The 20,684-nt window shown below is 46.7% G+C and overlaps 1 long non-coding RNA gene across 1 annotated transcript; it reads left to right on the top strand.

Moving 5' to 3' along the window:
- The first annotated feature begins 2,951 nt into the window (after window positions 1–2,951).
- On the top strand, window positions 2,952–5,301 carry LOC135383102 (uncharacterized). Its single transcript, XR_010419664.1, has 6 exons — window positions 2,952–3,327; window positions 3,736–3,855; window positions 3,952–4,046; window positions 4,131–4,349; window positions 4,977–5,098; window positions 5,215–5,301. It is a non-coding gene; the product is annotated as an uncharacterized LOC135383102 (long non-coding RNA).
- Window positions 5,302–20,684: the final 15,383 nt, after the last annotated feature.

Genomic DNA, 20,684 nt, shown 5'->3' with positions numbered 1-20,684 from the left:
TAGTTACAGTAACGAGTTACTTGTAACGAGGTACCTCGAACTCTGCTTTTCAACCAACAGAAACTCAATAGAATATAAACCTGAATGGATTTAGCTCAAAACGAACTCAATAGAAATTTTATCGCACAAGGCTCAATAGAGACCCTATTGCAGATTTGCTATTGCTTTTCTGTTGAGCTTTAACAGTGTTGAGTTGGCTCAAAAACAACTCAATGGACTTTTTATTGCGCAATTCTCAATGCACACACTATTGCAGAGTTACTATTGCTTTTCGTATTCAAAACATATCAGTCATGACTAATATGTTTTGTGTTCTAAATAAACTAAATGTGCAATAACCCATACATTATCTGTCATCTCTGCCGGAGGTCACTCACAGTAACAGTTATTGTTCTTTAACGGTACTTCAATAAAAAGACAACTCAGAATCGTGCAATACAGCGTAAATGGAATTTCAACAGAAACGCAACAGCCAATATTCCATTAGCCCTCAATAGCCAAGACAATTACAGCTAAATGAATTTTCAATAAAACTTTGCAGTGCTTGTTGAGGAAGTCAAAGAGAGTTTCAATGCAGTCTCAATAGCCATTTTTCTAAGGGGCTGCGGGAACTGCCAGGTCCCTCACTCTTAGAAGAAAAAAAAGGTATACAAATGTGGTAAACGGTTCTCTTACAGCCCCGGCTGCCATGTCCCCTTGCGGAAGGGTATAAACGGACTGTTAACCTCCTCGATTGCGGCGCCATCCTTCGGTCGACAGCATACGCAGGGTGGTAACCCACTTCATTTACTACCCAAGATACACAAGTTTACTACATGCCACAACGATAACTTCTCGGAGAAACGGTATAATTGTATTTGAGGAGTAATTGAAGTAGAAAACACAGTCAGCTACACGGTTGTATTTTAATCCGACATGTTGTCACTTGTGGCGGCATATACTTCCGCTACTACAATGAGGAAGTCCCTCTCACTTCCAAAGTCGCTTGTCAGACGAAGAGATGTAGCGTGTGAGCACTATGTATAGCGTGTGACACTTGTTATGCAGGTGCTGTAAATCAGAGAGATGCGCCTGACAAATGTTTATGCAGCGTAGGTCAAATCTGTGACTAGAAAAAGCTCGACACTTAAAAGGGCTATGAAGTCTATCAAGCTAGCCCGCCGACTGTGTCGGCTCCAAACGGCGATTTTAACTTGTTAGCTGTGACACTTTTTTGTATAGATGAATCTGATAGGTCCTTATCTTCACCTCATATAGCACGCTGCTATAGCCAACCATCATCCTCATCGTCAGAATTTGCGAAGTCGCATCCTATTAATATGTTTTCCGGCAAACTGCTCCCACATTTGTGATATGGGGGGAATATGCACGACCTTTCAGCCGAACTTGTGCGTTGTGCGTGTGGCTTTGCGCGCGAAGTTTGCCAGTTTAAAAGCGCACTTAATTTTGGCTTGTCTCTTTCCCTTAGTGATCCGTCGACGAGGATAACTTCCAGTCAAATGTACCTCTAAATGGCTGAATGCGCCGGGAAGAGGCGGGAAGGAGATGCCATACGCGGATATGCTGTTAGGAGATGGACTCACAAGCGCACACACGTCCGCACAGGGTATAATGTAACACCGAGGGGCGGCAGTTTTACCACTTTCCTGCAGGGTATAATGTAGCACCCAGGAGTGGCTATTTTACCGCCTATCCACGGGATACGATACACTGTTAAAAAAGACCATAAATTTACGGAACACCGCCCACAGAACCAGAGGTTCTCTTTTTCATTGCTGCTCCAATTCCGTAGCGGCACATGAACCGTTGCTATCCCATCGTCTTTTCCAGGAATGAGTTGAGCCATATCGCTGAAAATGAAATATTTTGTTCAGACCACGTCACGATTATACTAGCAGAAATATGGAAGACGATACATGTCTTCAGCGAAGCACATATTTACCGTTTTTAAACGACCCAACAGTGATATCGCAATATTCGGGCCTAACTTTTTGCTCGGATGAATGTGGCAGACTCAAAGACGCCGGCGTCTCGCCGTCAGCGAGTGCGCAGCGCGGAGCAATACAGCATTGTCACCTGAGCCGCTAACAGGAAGCCCGTGAAATTTTTTTCTCGTAGACGCATGAGACGCTCCGTGAAGTTTTAAGTGTTTGGAATGCATTGGAATGCATTTGGAGTGCATCTAGTGTTTGGTCTTTGGCCGACTGTACCCCCGCAAAGCAAAGGTAAGTTCAAAACCTGTTTCGTTGTTCCACCACAATACCAAGTCAAATACGAGCACCACTTGTAAGCATGGTTGCAAAAATTGTTTCGCTTCATACGCGTCTCAGCAACGGTGTGCAACAGCAGGAAAGCAGTGTCTGTGTGTGTCACTGTGTGTAGATCATGAGTAGAAACGTAAAGAGATGCCTAACGTTCAGTCGTGCAGGGGGAGGCTACTGAAATAATTTGTGTTTTGCTGTGATCTCGCACAAAAAATTGATAGATGTTGTGACTCTATTTTCCCCCCTTGGAGCTGGAGTAAACGGAATGCCTCTGTTGTGGAATGTTCACCTGAAAGTGTCCCAATCTCCAAAGTGGATATCATTCCGATATGGCCTGTTATACTTAAGTATAACAGGCGATATCGGCAGGCATATAACAGGCCAAATTTCCATTGAAATCTGTTGCATTTGCACTATAGGAAGGCCTCCTGTTTGCAAAATTCCGATCCTCTACAGTTTGCAATTCATCAAGGAGGTCACATTTCACAGTCTTTCCAAACAAATGTACCTTTCACTAGTCTTAGCGGCGTCAAAATTTTCACCAGTAACGGTTTCATGCTCGCACAGCTGAAGGCTGTTTATAAATGGATCCCTTTTTTGCACTCTCTTGGTAGGTGATATACGGGTGCGCTTTGTTGCTGCAGAAATTTTCTTCTCGTCGAGCCGACCATCTGCTATCACATGAAGAGTTTGCAAGTGGTGTTCCTTGTACCATAGAGGGACGTAATGCGGCTTCCAAGAACTATAGAACCAATTCCTCCATGAGTCATCCTGACGAAACGCCAACACATTCAACACAAAAAGCATTGTCTTGAAAGTTTTGTTGTGTGGCTTCTTGCAGCCAGCCGTGTGGACAGTGAAGAAGCAGATATTGCGCGCTGAAAACATCACCTCATCACAGATGCATCGTGCACTGTGAGTTGACAGTCCCTTCTTGTGTGCTTCGACAACCACTATTCTTGGGACTCAACATACAACAGGACACTATCTTGTGGCCTCCAGAGACGAGTACAACCTGCGCTATGGGAAACCGGTACACATCTTTGTGGAAACTGGCCCTGAGGTGATGACAATTTTTCTTTTTCGCATAACACCATCAAGCTTTCTACCAGACCTCAGGCTATACCATCTTGAATCTCAGAGACAAGTGTATATTGTTGTGTGCGACCCTCAGAGTTAATGGACAGTCATTCATATTCAGCTTACGAAGTAACAAACTCTGTTGTTGTCTCCCTCAGAATATCGCTGCTCAGCCATGATTATGGAGGTATATATAGTCTGTTTAACCAAATTTTTGCAAAATATATACGCTACTTCCGGTTTTGCTTAATAACTTCATTGTCTGACACAGAAAGTTCCATATGAGAGGTACATATCTTTCCCTGTGCATGCTACAGTTGTTGCTATGTGTGTGTGGTTTTCAGAGCTTGCTCAATGCTGCTGCTTTTTCTCTTTCTTTCTTGTTTACTAGAAGTTTCTGAAGATCAGGAGTAGAGATCACAAAATGAAAAGCTTTGTGTCAGTAACATGTCTTGAGGAGCTAATCGGAGTTGCTGTGGGTCATGGAATTTGTCAGGAGGGCAACATACAGGTATGCCACTTTTGTTATAACGTTTATAATGCTCGTATGAGCTTCAATTGCACTGTTGTTCTAAAAATCTTTGTCACACCAGTTATTTCTTTCTAGGTGTATTTAATGGATGAGTTATCACTTCGCTCTATGGGTGCTGGTGCTGAGAAATACCTCAATGGAATTTGTTAAAAATGGACTATGGAAACAAGGTATAGTGCATACATCTCCAGATGCCACTTTGCCCTCTTGCTTGGGGCTTTAAGTGCCATTTTTTGTTTTGCTTTCCTGTTTAGATCAGTCAACATGTGTGAGTGCACCTTCACCAATCCCACAAATGCCTCTGCTCTCACGAATTTATTACCCTTGGGAGAGCCTCAGCAAGACAGTACTTGATGCATTGGAAGCAGACAACGTTCTGCTTCCCTCTCAACGACAGGAAGTGGCACACATGGCAGCGTCATGGCCCTGCATATCCATTGAAGGTGGGAGGCACTCCTGATATTTATTCACAGGTATATTTGCTGTTTGCATGGCTTACCTGGTTAGAGTACAGCAGATATAAAAAAATGTTGTGACATGCATTGAAATGTTGTAGGAGAGCATATCACATACTAGTAAAATATAGCATTTTGAAACTCACGTGATGTAGTAGAGTAACAAAAAACTGCTTTGGAAGTTTAGATGGTGCTCTAGCTTAGATTATCTGCGGGCCTGTCTTGCAAGAACCCTCCTTATATTATACTACATATTTACTCGGCTGGTACGATACATACTGCAGTAAATACAGCAGGCGATACGTATAGCAGAGGCCATATCAACTGCTAACCTTTCAGAGACATTCATATGCTTCACATATGGTGGTCTCTCTGCATTGCTGAACTATGCTCATAAGCATGCTTCACGGATGAAAAAAAAAAAATCCTATCTATCTAAAATCCTATATCCTATCTAATGTGCTTAGAAATTTGTTGTGCCACTTGTAGTTGTGGACGTGTAGTGTTCTTCATAAACTTATTTGGAATAGTTGGTAGAGAAATGGAGTGATTGTCCTGATCATTACACTATGTGAAACTAAGAATATTTCATGCAATTATTTTGAATACTTATAAGGAAATTTTATTAATTGGTTGTTATTTTAGGCACCTGGTTGGTATCATTGAGAACGAAGGGAGCAAGCAGGCATAAAAAAATCAAGAGGGCTGCATACATAAATGGTCAGGCAACGAGGGCCGCAGATGAATATAGCAAGAAGTAGGAACATGTAAGTTGTAAATGCTTCCTACGAGCATATTAAATTTCTTTATTCATCAAATAATTTAATTTGTTGTGGAAGTATTATGACTAAGTAGGCTCAGTAATACTTTCTTTTATTTTCAGCTCATGTGATACATAGCGGTCAAATGTTCCCCCACCAAAGCCATGAAGAAGTTATTTGCAGTCTTTTCAGTAATTTCCAAAATAAAGGGTTATTATTGAAAAGCTATCCTTTCTGGACACACAAAACATGAGAATTGAACAGTTAACAATGAAACAAAATCGCTGGACATCTCGCATTGATCATAAGGACTGTAAAGGAAAACAACAGGAAACAAGCTAGCATCATGGTCGACAGCATTTATCCTTGTTTTAAAGCGGAATCATCGTTTCATTACTGCACAGGGCCCCGTCATTATAATTAGTGAACTGCTGCCGTAATGAAGAGGCACATCACAAGTACAGTTTCCTAAACTTACTGATATATAGCAGTACCTTGCCCAAACGGCACTTCAGCCGTGATGATGTACTATTTACTGAGTGGTAGCCGTTGGCAGTTCACAACGGACTCAACACCGTTTTTCTCAGTTACGGGTGCATTCCTGTACATTCGCCGTTTACCATCAGAGCCGTAACGGAAGACTACGGGGACTTGGCTGGCATCAACGGAAAGCAGCATTCGGTCCAGTTTTGAAACGGAATATTTCCTTACAGTGTATTCTCCCTTAAAGCAATAATCCGGACCTCATGAGGGTAATCGGATTGCGGCTTCATTCGATTCTGCTCCACTCGTGTATCATCCACGCAAAATAGACAGAGTGAAAGCTTCCCAGTTTCAGAGAAAATGAACTAAATCCTACGGTTAACCCATATGCGTGACGCCACTGCGTCGTGCGTTTCTCCGTGACGCCACTGTTGTTCCCGACGTCACGATTGTGGAAGTCCACACAACAACAATCGGCGCTTGGTTGAGGCGCAAAGTGAGATTTTCAGGTGAGACTTGACCCAGTTAGGATTGGCGATTTGGTTTAATACCTTATGTGATTCCGACCTATGTAGCGTGTGACACTTGTTATGCGGGTGCTGTAAATCAGAGAGATGTGCATGACAAATGTTTTTGCTGCGCAGGTCAAATCTCTTAAAGGGGCTATGAACTCTACCAAGCTAGCCCGCCGACTGTGTCGGCTCCAAACGGCGATTTTAACTTGTTAGCTGCGACACCTTTTTGTATAGATGAATCTGATAGGTCCGTATCTTCACCACATAAGCACGCTGCTATAGCCAACCATCATCCCCAATGACAACGTTCTCGCTCCTGATTTGCTGATAACGGGAGGCGGAGCCTATTATGTACGGGATTATGGCTACAAAATAGGGTCCGCCTCCCGTTTTCAACAAATCAGGGGCGAGACCGTTGTCATTCGGGATGATGGTTGCCTAGTAGCGTGCTATATGGTGAAGTTCATTTTTAAAGGGTCTCTGACCAGAACCTGGTAAAGGTTTTTGTTTGTAAGGGTAACGAAACTCCATGGTACCTCCAAGTTGCAATACGCCTTATTCATGGGTGCTGCCATCTCGTGGCGGCGCTGGCGGCAGCGCATTGTTTGAGTGTTCGGCCGGTCGTGCTATGTGCGACTTCCTGTAACGGAAACAGCTGGAGAGTCGGGGAACTTGCGATTCAATTGCGTTTTAGGATGGCAGGCGAGCAAGAAGAATGTACAGCCAAGCTGACGCGACGCACAAACGACAACACAGCCAGCCGAGACGAGTCGTGCCGACGCCGCAAAGGCCGTAAGAGAACGCTTCTGACATCACGACTGTTCCAGGTGCGCCTTACAGTCGGGGGCGAAAGGTGCAAGTTGAAAATTGCATTACAAATTTTCGGAGCCGAATATAAACGGAATATTTTGCATGGTTGCTCGTAAAGTTATAAGGTATCATTGAATAAGGCCTATTTACTTCACATCCCGTGTCCAGATTTACCCTTTAAGTGGTAATGTTACACCCTGCAGTGCCACATATTCAAGGTGTTTAACTTGAACTCATGTTTGGACTAACATATGTGACAGCCTGTTGCCACCTCAAGGGTATAAGTACTAATTTTTTTTTTCTAAAAGTACTAAACCTTTCTAAGAGCGCTGGACACGTCCCGCGCTACGTTTGTCTTGTTCAGCATGGCGTTTGGTTGGCGTTTAGTAGAGAAGTCCTTCCCTCAGGGGCGTGGCTCCTCGTGAACCTCTGTGTCCAAATTTCCGGCGTGAATCCTCTTCGTCTTGGAGATGTCTCCACAGTATAGAAACAAGGACTTTCGCAATGTTTTTTCCTTATACGCTACATCGCCTTGCGGCTCTACAGTAGCAGGGTACCAACAATACTGCTGTAAAGCCCTGCTGTAAAGCCCTGAGGGTACTCAAATAAATAAATAAATAAATAAATACAATGTGAAAATAAGCGACAGAAATGCTCAAGGAATTATATGAACAGAATGAGACGCATGATACGTTATTGCACTACAAGTTACGTACACTCGATGTAGTGTGATGACCGCTCCCCCGTAAGAACGACAGCACAAGGAATAGAGCAACCTTTTGGGGTAGTTTGTGGAAGGAATGAGGCCAACACCAGTAAACAACGGGTAAAACAATTTAAGCTAATGCGAGAAATCTGCGTGCAGGCTGCCGGGATCACCACAATAGATGTTGACGTCGGGGCACAGTCTGTGGCGGACACGCTGCTGGTGGCAACTGTAGAGCTGAGGCCATGTTGCAGAGTACGAAGTGGAGTAGTGGCCTTGCGAGACGAGTTGAGGGTTGCCCGTCCGAGCGATCACATGTTGCTGCCGGAGGTTCGGTTACGAGTCGTAGTCGTCTCTCCTCACTTCTCTTCCCCTTGTCCCTCCATGTGCTCCCCTGTTATGGACTCCACGGACATCAGTCCTACACTCTTGCTTGGGGAAAAGCGGACAAAATAACGAGATACCTTCAAGGCAGTTTCTTGGAATTCGCGTTTCCGTGACGGGTCCTGACCGTTTGACCTCTCCCCTTCTGCCGCCTCAGTTTACACACTCTGTTTTAAATCATCTGCCGGCCACGGTCATTCTCTACTTAGGGAAGAGCAGACAATACAGTGGAATGGCTACAAAAGGCAGCTTCCTCCGCTCTAGCACCATCCTCCTGGTAGACGTTAGTCCGTCGACACTTGACTTCCCCCAAGAGGACGTTTGCATTTGTCGCGATATCTGTTATCGATCATTCAAAGTGGGTAATAGGGTACCTTCTCGCTTTTGCGGGTGCCCACGTTCAGCGTATCTCAGGGGTGCCGAACTCATTCGAGTCCGTGGGCCGCATTCAGCCAATGAGGAACTACGCGGGTCACATACAACGGCTTCGGGGTAGTCTGTTTCTGACATTGATGGACACAACACTGAACTTAAAACAACACAAAACGTACTACTTAGCGTTGCTCAATCACAGGGCCAGCAGTGCTTTTTATTTGAAACTTGACATGGACAGGAAACTTGGCACCTCTCGTTTTAACTATTGCGTCAACATCGCGTGAAAGTGATTGCGCAATAGCCATCTTAAGGACTGCGTTGAGATATTCGTTTGTTAGTTGTGGTTCATCACAGAGAACGCCTGCTCGCAGGCGTATGTTGACACAGTTGTCTGGCGAAGTAAAGCCACGAATTATTATTCTTAGAAAACATACGAAAAAAATGAAGCCGCTCCACGTGCAGCGAACTTGGTCTTATCTCTGCGTTGCAAAGCAGGTCAACCAGTTCCATTTGTTAGTCATCAGGAACGCTGTCAACAACAACGGAAAAGGGTGAGCAAAAAGACTCCCTTCCAAATCTCCTGCACTCGGAGAATCTTTGCTTGAATGCACTCGGGAGATAACCAGGGGCGCCGTCACGGGGGGCTATGGGGGAGTTGTTCTCCCACGGCTTCAGCAAGTAAACACTGCCGTTGCATCACATACTCACATTATGATTCCTTTTTTTTTTCTCTGCGTTCCAGAAAGATAGAGTTCCTGACCCACTACAATGTAGTTGAGGGTGCAGTCGACGCACAGAATTAGATGCAAATCCCGTATCATGAAAACCGGCAACCCACATATTCTCTCCCCCACCCTCACCCCCTTGGACATAATCCTGGCGGAGCCCATGGAGATCACCAAGCCTGCGACCGAATCGGTCTGTCGCTGGTGGCATTGAAGGCACCAATATTAGAAACCGGCGCCACTTAGGGTTGGCTTAGGAATTTGGTAGGTATGTACTAGTAGGAGCAATCAAGTAGAAATCAAACGCAGGCACAGGTTTAGAGACTCATCAGCGAAGACGACGAAAGCTACACAGAGACAGACAAGTAACGCGAACTTTCAACTTTTCATCATATTAGTAAAGGTTGATTATGATTGAAGATTGAAGGTCAGACGTTCCCTGACTGTCCTTGTGTTACTTTTGTCGACTTCGCTACTGTCATGGGCTAACCGGCTCCGCTCGCCTCTTAAAACCCGTCCCAGCTCGTCTCGTGTGCTCCGCACGTTTCGTTCACAATGCATATGTGGTAAAAGACGTTCTGCAAGGCGATATGGGATGACACCGAGGACAGCTCAAAGTGCAGGACAGATGTCATTTTTGCAATTGAGTAATATGGCGCGCGGACGCCCTCTCGAAGAAAGTATGCAACTACAAGATAACCAATTACGTAAAATTAATTAATGAACACTTTAATGAGGGGATTTCGGGCAGAAGCCAGGTAGCTGAATCATCAGAGATTACCCTCGTTGAAAGCCGTTCCGTGTCTAACAAATCCTACGATGAAAGATCAGTTCTCTCATAACAAGTCCTGACACACGCATGTGCGTATATAAAAAATATCCATCACAACATTTTCATATGCAAATGAGTCGAAACCGAAACCACGGCGACTGGGAACGCACGGAGCACAGCGCTCATTCCAGGTCACAGGGCCACGTGATTTGAAGCTATGGAGATGATTGGAGTAGGTGCCGGATCCGCTGCCAGAAGGTATGCTGGCCAGATAATCCGTTTTCCGGCCCAGATTAGTCTCCGTCCGCGTAGTTGATGCGCTGTTGAGGCGCGCTTTTTCGGTTTCGTCTCATTTGCATAGCAAACAAAAACTGCTCGTATCTTGAAGCACAGATATTACAGATACAGCATTTCGAAATCGCTGACAGCTGCAATAGCTTTCGGCTACGACGTTCTTTAATCCTGCCATATCTGTTTTTCATAAAAACCGTGAATAAGTTAATTTATCGGATTTTTGTTAATTACAAGGAAACAAACATTCGAACACTGATGCGACTGGCTACGAAAGATGTCCGCAGGGCCAGGTACGTTAGACGCCCAAATGGCATATCGGGTGCTCTCATACATTTTTAATACAAAATCTGTGGCACCTAAAGAAAGACACTCTGTATATTACAATAAGGGACAATAAAAGATATTAATAAAACTACTCCAGTTACGTGATGTCTAACTCAGCACTCAACTTCCACAACGTTTATAGTCTACGTGCTGGACATGTTGGCTTGCAAGCCCCTAGGTAGCACACCAATATTGGCCGAATATTGGACCAATGTTGGCTGCCAGGTTGGCCAATACTGGTCCCTATGGGCTGCCAATATTGGTCCAACATGAAAAGTGCAACCAGGCTCTCTATTGAACCAATATTGGCTGCCTATATTGGCATGCCCACACTGCCCATATTGCGCCAATTTTTTGTGATAACGCCAACGATGAATCCGGGTAATAATGAAGCATTATCTGGTATAATATCCACTACTAACGGTAATATTTATGTCGTCTTCTTTTATTTTTCTGTACACCTTTTAATTGATCCACGTTGCATCAGGTTAAAAAACAACACTGCCTCGTCCTAAAAACAAAGAATAGATGCCGTGCCTGTCCTGCTCAATGATCGGGGCACTCCCAAAAACTACCATTGGCAAACGTCCCTCAGAAATCTTCATCGGGAATGCACTAATATCACGGAGGAGAAGTAAGGAGACCGATCTCACCCGGCGCCCCTCAGAGAAACTATGGTCCCTAATTCCTCGAACCTTTTGTGACCGCGCCGTGGCGCTCGCGTGCCGTGGGAGGCCAGATTCCGCAGCCTCTCGCATTGGTAATGCACTTTTCAACTTCGATAAGTAAACGCGACCTTCGCATGTCCAGCAAAGTTCACTTTTCTTGTTTTTGTTTCTGCTTCACGTTTACGTTCAAAACTACACGCTCCTTCTCAACACAGCAGAACGTGTGAGCCTTCATACAGGGGATTACCTTTCAGCGCCGTGCAGAGAAACTGTGTGACGGAGACAGAAAATGCAGACTGGCTGGCTCTCTCGAGATTCTCGTATTGTCCGTATGTGGCCCTACGTGTTTAGAGGGCGTGTGTCAAGCGTGGGCGAGCTAGTAAGTCCTGCAAAGGTTAGCAATAGGGACGGCTCGATTACATTTCCCACAAAAAAGCCCACGAAAATTCACGAAGACTGCAGTAACTGTTACCTTGTATTCAGCGGTGCACAGAGCACGCCAGAGCACGAAACGCCCCTGCGACTGAATTTACCGGTCCCTACCTTCTCAGGCTATACCGATGAAAAGTCGATCGCAGACTTCTCGGATGACCTTGCAGCCTATCAGACTAGTATGGGAATCTCAGATGAAGCCCTGATACAACGCATCCTGTAGGTTGCTTTGATCGCAGACGCCGCTCGCAGGCTTCGGCTGCAGCCGAGGTTTACGTCCGTTCAGGACTTCCAGAAGCGGTTTAAGAGCGAATTTCTTCCCCCGGATTACGAATATGGTATCCTGGAGGAGCTGCACAAGCGTACTCAGCATCCAGATGAGACCTTAGCAGAATTCATTCAGGCCTTACAAGAGCTATATAGCAGAACTGAACCTACGGCTACAGAGGAGCAGCGTGTGACACGGGCTATCCGTCAGTGTCATCCTTGCTACCGGCCCTACCTTCGAGCTCATCGCTTTAATAGCCTTGAAGCGCTGGCGCAAGAGGCTCGCACTATAGAAGGCAACCTCTTAGCGGAACTCGAGTATAGGCCCCCGCCGCTGCCTGAATTGGCGTTAGAAGCGCGCTGTGCGTGGTCAGCGGGAGCAGCCTCGGTTGAGCGCCTACCTGCAGTAGGACTGGATGAGCACAACCGCAATTATTATGCGGAGCCTTCACGCCGAACAACTGATCCCTTCCGTTATGAACAGAATGCGATCCCCGCAGGAACGAGCCTTGGCAGACCCATCCTGTCCCATAACCATGGTCAGCCCGGCTATTTAGCGGCGCGAAACCCCTAGGAGGCCGCAGGAGGAGCGGCATGTTCCACGGCAGCAACGCAGAATGCTTGCCGGCTGTTGGACGTGCGGCAACCCTGACCACTTTTGTCGGGACTGTCCGCAGCAAAGACCAAACCCCCCCAACGTGCCAACGGGAAACGGTCGCAGCCGGCACCAGTAAACAATTGCTCGATGACGTCGGCAACTTGCCGAAAGAGCGAACGAATGGTTACAATCCGTGACCTTGGTAATTCAGAAGCTGTGTTTGCAAGCAGCAAGATAATAGGAGACGCTTTAGCTCCTTTTGCTCTTTCTGTCCGAGATACCATTGAGGACAAGGAAACAAACATCGCTGTTCTGGGGAGAGATTACACGCCATTATCGACCCGGGGATCTACGGTCTCCCTTATCGGCGATTGTGTTTACGAGCACTGCGTATCACAGAATGTGGAATTGCAATCCACAGATGTCACTCTACGTCTTGCTTCCAATGAGGTGATTCCAGCACACACTGCAGTTGTGCTCTGGCTTCGCTTTGATGGGTGATGACGAAAAAAATCAACGATGAAAGATGAAAGTCACTGAAAAGGGTAGCCAGCTGTAGGGATCGAACCCACATCTTCTGGATTGCCGGTCCAGGGCTCTACCAATTGAGCTAAGCTAATACGCCTCTCCAGCGACTTTCGGGGTGCGTCATCTGAAGGGACGACAAACCAACCACTCACTCTAACTCACCCTCCTTTCACTCTTACTCACTCATACACACATTCATACGACGGAAATCGACGCAAGCGGCACCTGTTGAACAAGAGATAAACTGATGTTCTGAGGCTGGAACAACACAGAAGGGACAGAAACAAACAAAGCCTCAAATTGCCTAAGAAATCAACGATGAAAGATGAAAGTCACTGAAAAGGTTAGCCAGCTGTAGGGATCGAACCCACATCTTCTGGATTGCCGGTCCAGGGCTCTACCAAATGAGCTAAGCTAACAGGCAATCCAGAGCTAAGGCAATCCAGAAGATGTGGGTTCGATCCCTACAGCTGGCTAACCTTTTCAGTGACTTTCATCTTTCATCGTTGATTTCTTAGGCAATTTGAGGCTTTGTTTGTTTCTGTCCCTTCTGTGTTGTTCCAGCCTCAGAACATCAGTTTATCTCGTGATGACGAAAGCAGCGCTTCGTCCACCTTCCTGGTCTGGCAGTGCCCGTTATCCTGGACAGAGACTTCATCATCCTGCAGAAATGGCTGCTGGACCTTCCCAATGGAGGATACGTTTACCACGTATCGTCAGGATTTTTTTCCTTTTGCCGTGGCACACGACAACAGTTCAGCTAAGCAAGCTGCAGTGACGTCCGTCGAACCGTCCCCGCTCCCGACTGTCTTGGGGTCATTCCATGGTCTGGAGGAGGAGCGGCCGTCAGCTTGAACAAGTACTGCGACAGTTTAACGGTGTCTTCACGAAGAAACCCGGTAAGTTGTCTGTGTTACAGCATAGCATAGACACGGGTAACGCTAGGCCCTGGCGTTGTAATCCGAGAGCACTGAGTGTGCATAAGCGTGCTTTGTTATACGCTGCTCTTGGTGAAATGCTCGAAACCGGTGCAGTTCAAAGGTCCCAGAGCCCTGGGGCATTTCCTGTCGTCCTGGCTCCGAAACACGGGGGTACGGCTAGGTTATGCGTCGACTACCGTAGACTTAAAGCAGTAACTGCAAGGGACTCTTACCCCTTTCCGTCCATCGAGTCTATTATGTATTCCCTGGCCAACGCTAGAGTGTTTTCAACGCTTGATTGTAGTAGAGGGTTTTTGCAAATCCAAGCTGCGCCGCCGGATGTCCCGAAAACATCCTTTACCTGCCATAAGGGTCTGTTTGAGATTGTACGGATGCCTTTCGGTCTGTCTAACTCTCCCGCCAGTTTTCAGCGGCTAATGAATACCGTATTGGGAGATGCGAAGTATAATTTCGCAATGGCGTACATGGATGATGCCGTAGTGTTTTCAAGAAACTTTCAGGAGCACTTGGAACACCTGTCAATCGTCCTTGCAAGGATGAAGCAGGCGGGGCTAACCATCAACCCCCGCAAGGTGCAGCTGGCATCGCCTAGGATCAGCCTTCTCGGCTTCGTGGTGGACGGAGGAACCATCAGTCCCAGCGATGACAAGCTAAAGGCGATCATGGAGTATCCAGTTCCCGGTAACGTAAAAGCCTTACAGCGTTTATTGGGTATATAGAGTTGATTTCTAGAGACAATTCATTCCTAATTGTGCTGAGTTAGCGCAGCCGCTTACCCAGTTGTTGCGCAACGATACACCCTGGTAGTGGGAAGAAGAGCAGGGACGATCATTTCGAGCTCTTTCTCACGCAATCGCTAATACGGCCAGGTTATTTTGCTGGAACTGAACAAACCGTTTGTTGTGCAAACAGATGCTAGCGATTATGGTGTTGGCGCAGTTCTCTTGCAGGAGCATGAAGCTATTCTTTGTCCAGTGGCTTTTGCAAGTCGCACGCTGAATCCGAAAGAACGGAATTATTCCGTCACGGAAAAGGAATGCTTGACGATCATCTTCGCTCTGAGGAAGTTTGACCTCTACCTCGACGGCACCACTTTCACCGTCCAGACTGACCACCAGGCACTTTCTTGGCTGCAGCGGCTCTGCAACCCATCTGGACGTCTTGCCAGGTGGGCCCTGACGCTACAAGGCTACTCCTTCAACATGGAGTACAGGCGGGGCGCGACGAACGTGCTAGCGGACGCGCTTTCCCGTGCGTCTCTACCAGAGGGGGGAGAGGAAGGCACCGAGGCGCCTTCTCAACTCCTGGCAGCAGCACAAGTGGCACGGGACGTATCTTCGTCTTGGGGCACGGTCGTGAGCAGAGAGCAGCTCCTAGACGCTCAGAGAGCGGACAGCCTTTGTCAGCGGGTGTCTCAATGGCTAACTGAGCAGGACAGGCACCGGAACGACTGGCGGACGGCACGACTCCCATCTGCTGTGCGAGGATGGCATCCTGTTCAGATACATACCCCAGGCGGATAACGATGACGGCTCATCCCCATTCAGAGTCGTGGTGCCACGGAAGTTGCGTAAGTCGTTCATACGTTACTTTCCTGATTCGGCCTTGGCAGGTCACAGCTGTGGCAGGAAAACTTATGAAAAGTTGTGTCGTGTTCCGACATGGCAAGGAATGAGGCAGGATGTAACTAAGTATGTTCGCACTTGTCCCGTATGCCAGATAGCAAAACCTCGTGGTGGTTTACCCCCTGGGCGCTCACAGCCTGTTCAGAGCCCTGTTCAAGCCCTGGCAAATAGTTGTTTGTGATGTGATGGGACCGTTTCCTCGTAGTCCTAGAGGTAGCCAGTATTTATTTGTGGTTACTTATCATTTCACGAAATGGGTTGAGCTGTTTCCTCTCAGTTCGCTGACTTCCCAGAGAGTTTGGGAAAGGCTACTCGACGCCTTTTGCCGGTTCGGGTTTCCTGCTCAGCTCATCACAGATAACGCTACCTATGTTACAAGTAAGGTGTTGTCAGATTCTTACGCTGTCTTAGCCATTCAGCACAAGAAGACCTCCCCGTATCACCCTCAGGCTAATATTACCGAACGTGTTAATCGGAACGTGAAAATGATGTTGGTTGCTTTTAATAGTCAGCACCACCGTGACTGGGATCTTCGCCTGGCGGAACTGGCGTTCGGTAGACGGACAATAGCAAATAGATTTACAGGCGTTCCTATGGGACGGGAGGCATATCTTTTCCAGAGGAGAATGCTCTACGCCTCCGGGATGGCAGTACCCAGCATCCTTATTCAAGGTTCGCTGAGGACCTCCGGAGTCGACTGGACGATGAAGCTCGGACGGCTCGGGAGAATCTGGACGTAGCACGGTTGGACCAGGCTCGCCAGTGCAACCCAGGACGACGGAACCTCACCTACAGCGTCGGTGACTTCGTCCTTCGAAGGACTCACCCGTTAAGTGATGCCGCACGTGGCTTGTAGCTTTGCTCGCACACAGGCGGGATGGCCTCTTCGAGGTAAGTGCGTGCTCCTCCGACCTCACTTACAGGCTTCGTCGCTGTGACACGGGCGAACAAACTGGGCCAGTACACATCTCGGACCTGAAGACTTACCACCTCCGAGACCCCGAGGGCGAAGAAGCAGACGTTCAGCTTCCTCCTCAAGACGTGCACCAGGATCCCGTTCCAGGACCTTCCACTCGCCAGAGTTTGCGTCCTCGCAGGCGGCTCACGTAGCTGCTACTATCCAAGTCTGTAAATCCTAGTGCTCTTGCATAGTTGGTCTTAGTGTGATTTCTGTTTCGCAGTCTTCAGCTATAATCTTCTGGGGGAGAGCCTTTTCAGGCTCTCGCGGTTAGAAATAGCTTTCTCACCGGATTCCCCTTTTCTTCCCTGGCAGACTACGGTGCCTCCCAAAAGCAAGCACCAGTGTGCCCGGCCTCTGGACAATCTCCAGGAACCAGCACATCGGGGTCACGAGCTCGGTCTCCAGGCGGACCAGCGCCAGCAGCCCCGACGCGCCGATCGGTTGCTACATGGACTGTGATGTTAGAAGGAAGTCCAGCGTCCTGGTCCTCCCGTACCCGCTGGTCCGCTCAGCCACGTCCGCTCCGCACGGACGATCCTACCAAGGCGCCTCTCCCCTTCAGAGGGCTGACCCTAACTGACCGTCACCTGAATGACCCGCCCATCCCACTTACAGAAGAAGAGAGGAGACTCCTGTGTCCGCTTTGCGCAGTACCGGAAATTCACCGCAGTGCTCACCGACGTGGCCCACTACACAAGGCTAAGCCAGCCCGCCCACGGAGATGTCGCCACAGCATTGGCCACGCTCAGAAGGCTCAGGCCTGATCTTCCGAAGGCATCTTCACCAACCAAGACGAATGAGGACGTAGTCCTCCAGATGTCCGACGATGAACTATGAGTGACGGGTGGCACACTTGAGGGTGGGGGTATGTGGGCCATCCCTCTCGTTTTGTTTGTGCCACGAGGTGGCAGGGCAGGTGGTTGACGACACGTGTTAGGGGGGCGGGTCAGGTAAATGTAAGCACACGGGCACGGCTTGTTTTTTGTGGGTGTCTTTTTTTTTTTTTGTCTTCGTTTGACGGCGGTGTGACGTGGGAATCTCGCCCGTGTAACTAAGAAGGTATGGAATAAACCTTTCTTTGTTGCTCGAACCTTTTGTTTGCTGTGTCTTCCTCGGCGACGGACCGGACGGACTGACGCCCCGAGGTTGTGGAAACACGGGTTTCCGCAATGTGGAAGTAGTGCCGGAATTTTCAGATACACTCTTAAACCCGTACCTTTTATTGTAACTTTTAGAAACATGTAACTTCTGTATAGACGTAGATTTCGAGATTTCTTATAGGTTACACCACTGTAACGTATATTTAGAGGTTAAAAGCGACCAAGGTCATGTCTTTACAACACGAATAGAAGTTACATCTCGGAAAAAACAAAAACAGCTTGTTGTAACTTATAAATGTACCCTCTACTCCGACACTGTAACTTCTAAGCGAAATCTCCAACGATAATCTCTTTGTTAGTTTCTTATCGTTTGTTTTCCTTTTGTTTTTTTTTAGAGCTTTTTTTGAAGAGTTTTTTCCTTTTTGAGAGCGCCTCCAACGCTGATAACGCAGTAATGTAGTGTCTCCTGCGTTACTGTACACTCATATTCCTCAAGGTTGTGTGCGTTTTATGTAATACTGTATTGCCATTTGCGCTCGCCTCTGCAACACGAATGTGGAATAAATTGTTTTCTGCTGCAGTTCTCCATTTCGTTGGGTGTGTTCTGCTTAGCAAACATAGGTCAGTTGTTTTGACTCGCTAGCTTCCTCGCACTTTTATGCATTGCTTCTCACTTAGAAGATAGTTCTTTTTTCCACATACATGGTAAAGCGACCATGGTTTCTCCTCACACCAGAATCGCACTTGTGCACAATGTGTCACCTCCTGACAGACTTCTGTTTTTGTAATATACATATGTTCAAGATCTCCTTTTCTGCTGGTTCATTTTGGTACCTTGGTGTGTTCTGTAAATGTCTGTCCATATCCCACGCACAGGGTGTTTGTTTTTATTCGCATCACACCAGCGCTCATTTGACAGGTGGGTTATGTTAATTTTCGCAAATTAACCCACCCGTAGTTACAAACATTTCCGACATTTCCTGACGCATGTGTTTGTAACTACGGATCGACTAATTAGCAAAGATTCACATAACCCACCTGCCAAATGAGCGCTACTCTGTTGCGAATAAAAATGAACATCCTGTATAAAAAGCCGCACGTTGGCGTAACCTTTACGGGCAGGTGCTGGATTGAAGGCCGTAACCTCTAATTAGTGGGTTTCCTTGTAACTTTTATAAAAGGTGTCACTCAGAGGGTACCTGGTAGCTTCTGAAATAGAGGGTAAAATATTGCGATTTTTTACCCTTTACTAAAGGGTACGGAGTTAAGAGTGTATTACATGAGATGAGAAAGAAGCTTACAAGGTGGAATCACAAGCAATATGCATTCCTTTTAATCAGAATACAAGTAGCTGTCTTGTATTATAATGAAAATGCAGATCGCATACAGCTGGCGGAGTCTGCACGAAGCAGTACCACTGAAAACCTTCCATGCGTTAAAGGAGCATGGACGTGACATTTAACATGGCTCGAAATGCTGCTTCATCTGTGAAGCTGTCCACCAGGAGTCACCGTGCAAAATATTTTCGCTCTGCGGTATATTGTGACTGCGCAATAAAATTTACAAAACTCAGTGGGTGAAAGCAGTAGCGGACGAGAGACACGAGCCTTTTTTTTCTTGTGCTGCCTTTTTTCTTTGTTTTTTCTTCTTGGCTCACGCGCCGTTTATACATGCTTGAGCTGTGCCGTTGGACGCCACTACGAGGAGAGGGTTTTTTGAAGGTGTGCGGATCAGAGCCTTGCGCGTGCTCTGTAGGACACCTCCGCTCATCGTTCTTTCGCAGGAGCTCATTTTATACCCCTGTCAGACGTACTAATTTAGTGTAACTTATTTTAGGTGCACTCCGTCCTGTAATGGGGCTTTCACTACGCTCCTGCTACACGGCATAAGTAAGTGTCACTAAGTAGTCATGGTGATGACGATGGGCGAGCTTGAACTCCCACCTAGCATCGGGGAGTGCACCATACTTTCTTGGTAAAATCATTTTTCTTACGTCCAGAAACATTTCATAAAGATTTTCTTCGCAGTTGAAGTCGATTTAACGTCATAAATATAATTGTTGCGAACCAACACAAGTATGTTTATTTGACAAATTTTCAATCTTCTTCACCTCTTTGGTGGTCTTTACTATGCCTTGTGCGTGCAATTGACCCGCGATGTCAGCATACACTTTCGCGTTTCGCTTGGTCCTCCTATGTTCTCATAGAATAGGTTTCTATCTCAGACCACGACGCCCTGTCTTTTTTGTCTTCCATTATTCAGTGTTTCACTGCGACTATTTCGCGATTTCGCAGGTAACACTTAACCACCGTGCAATGTCAACAAATATGGCTGCCGCGAAGTGGATTACGAACTCTACTGGGCAGTCTGTGAACGAGAGTACCCGTAAATCACACCAAAAAATCCTTACGTCTTTCTTATATGAATCAGCGCTGTCTTAACCAATTTGTCCAAAAATAAATTCCGATTGGGTTATTTCTTTCCTTTTCCAAAACTAAGCTTTTTGTCACGCAATCCCTGCCGTGGAGGCTACGTACTTGATTGTCGCAGGCATAGTGAAGTGAGTTTGGCGAACTCACTTCATCGTAAATGTACTTTGCATTCAGTGTCACTAAAAGATGCCGTGTGACTCATAAAGAGTGACACTTATTGCAAGTGTACTCGCTGAAAATGACACTAAATTAGTACGTCTGGGTGGGGTATTATTCGTTGCAGAAGACGTCGCAGCGAAAAAACAAACAAAAAAATTATATTTCGGAGGTGACTTCCATGCTCCTTTCTCCTCGAGTTCTCTTGTGATGTGTACACTGTAATGTATCACTTTCGTACTTTATTCTTTAGTATAAGTTGCCCTATATTCACCTGACAAACCATGCATTTGTTGCATAGCTGCCTTACCTGAAAAAGAAAAAAAGAATAGGGCATATGTAGCATATAAATATGCCAAATTCTCGAAATAGTAAGATGTGGCATTACTGCTTCAACATTTTTTGACTAGACGGAAACTCATTACGTTGTTCTAGTATGTTTCTCAGCAGAGTTAGCAGTTCTTGCTTTGTATGATTGCAGCTCGTGTGACGGTGT

Source organism: Ornithodoros turicata, chromosome 2 (genome assembly GCF_037126465.1).
Source record: "Ornithodoros turicata isolate Travis chromosome 2, ASM3712646v1, whole genome shotgun sequence".
NCBI lineage: Eukaryota > Metazoa > Arthropoda > Arachnida > Ixodida > Argasidae > Ornithodoros > Ornithodoros turicata.
Note: the sequence above shows the minus strand (reverse complement) of the source record. Positions and strands in the feature narration are given on the sequence as shown.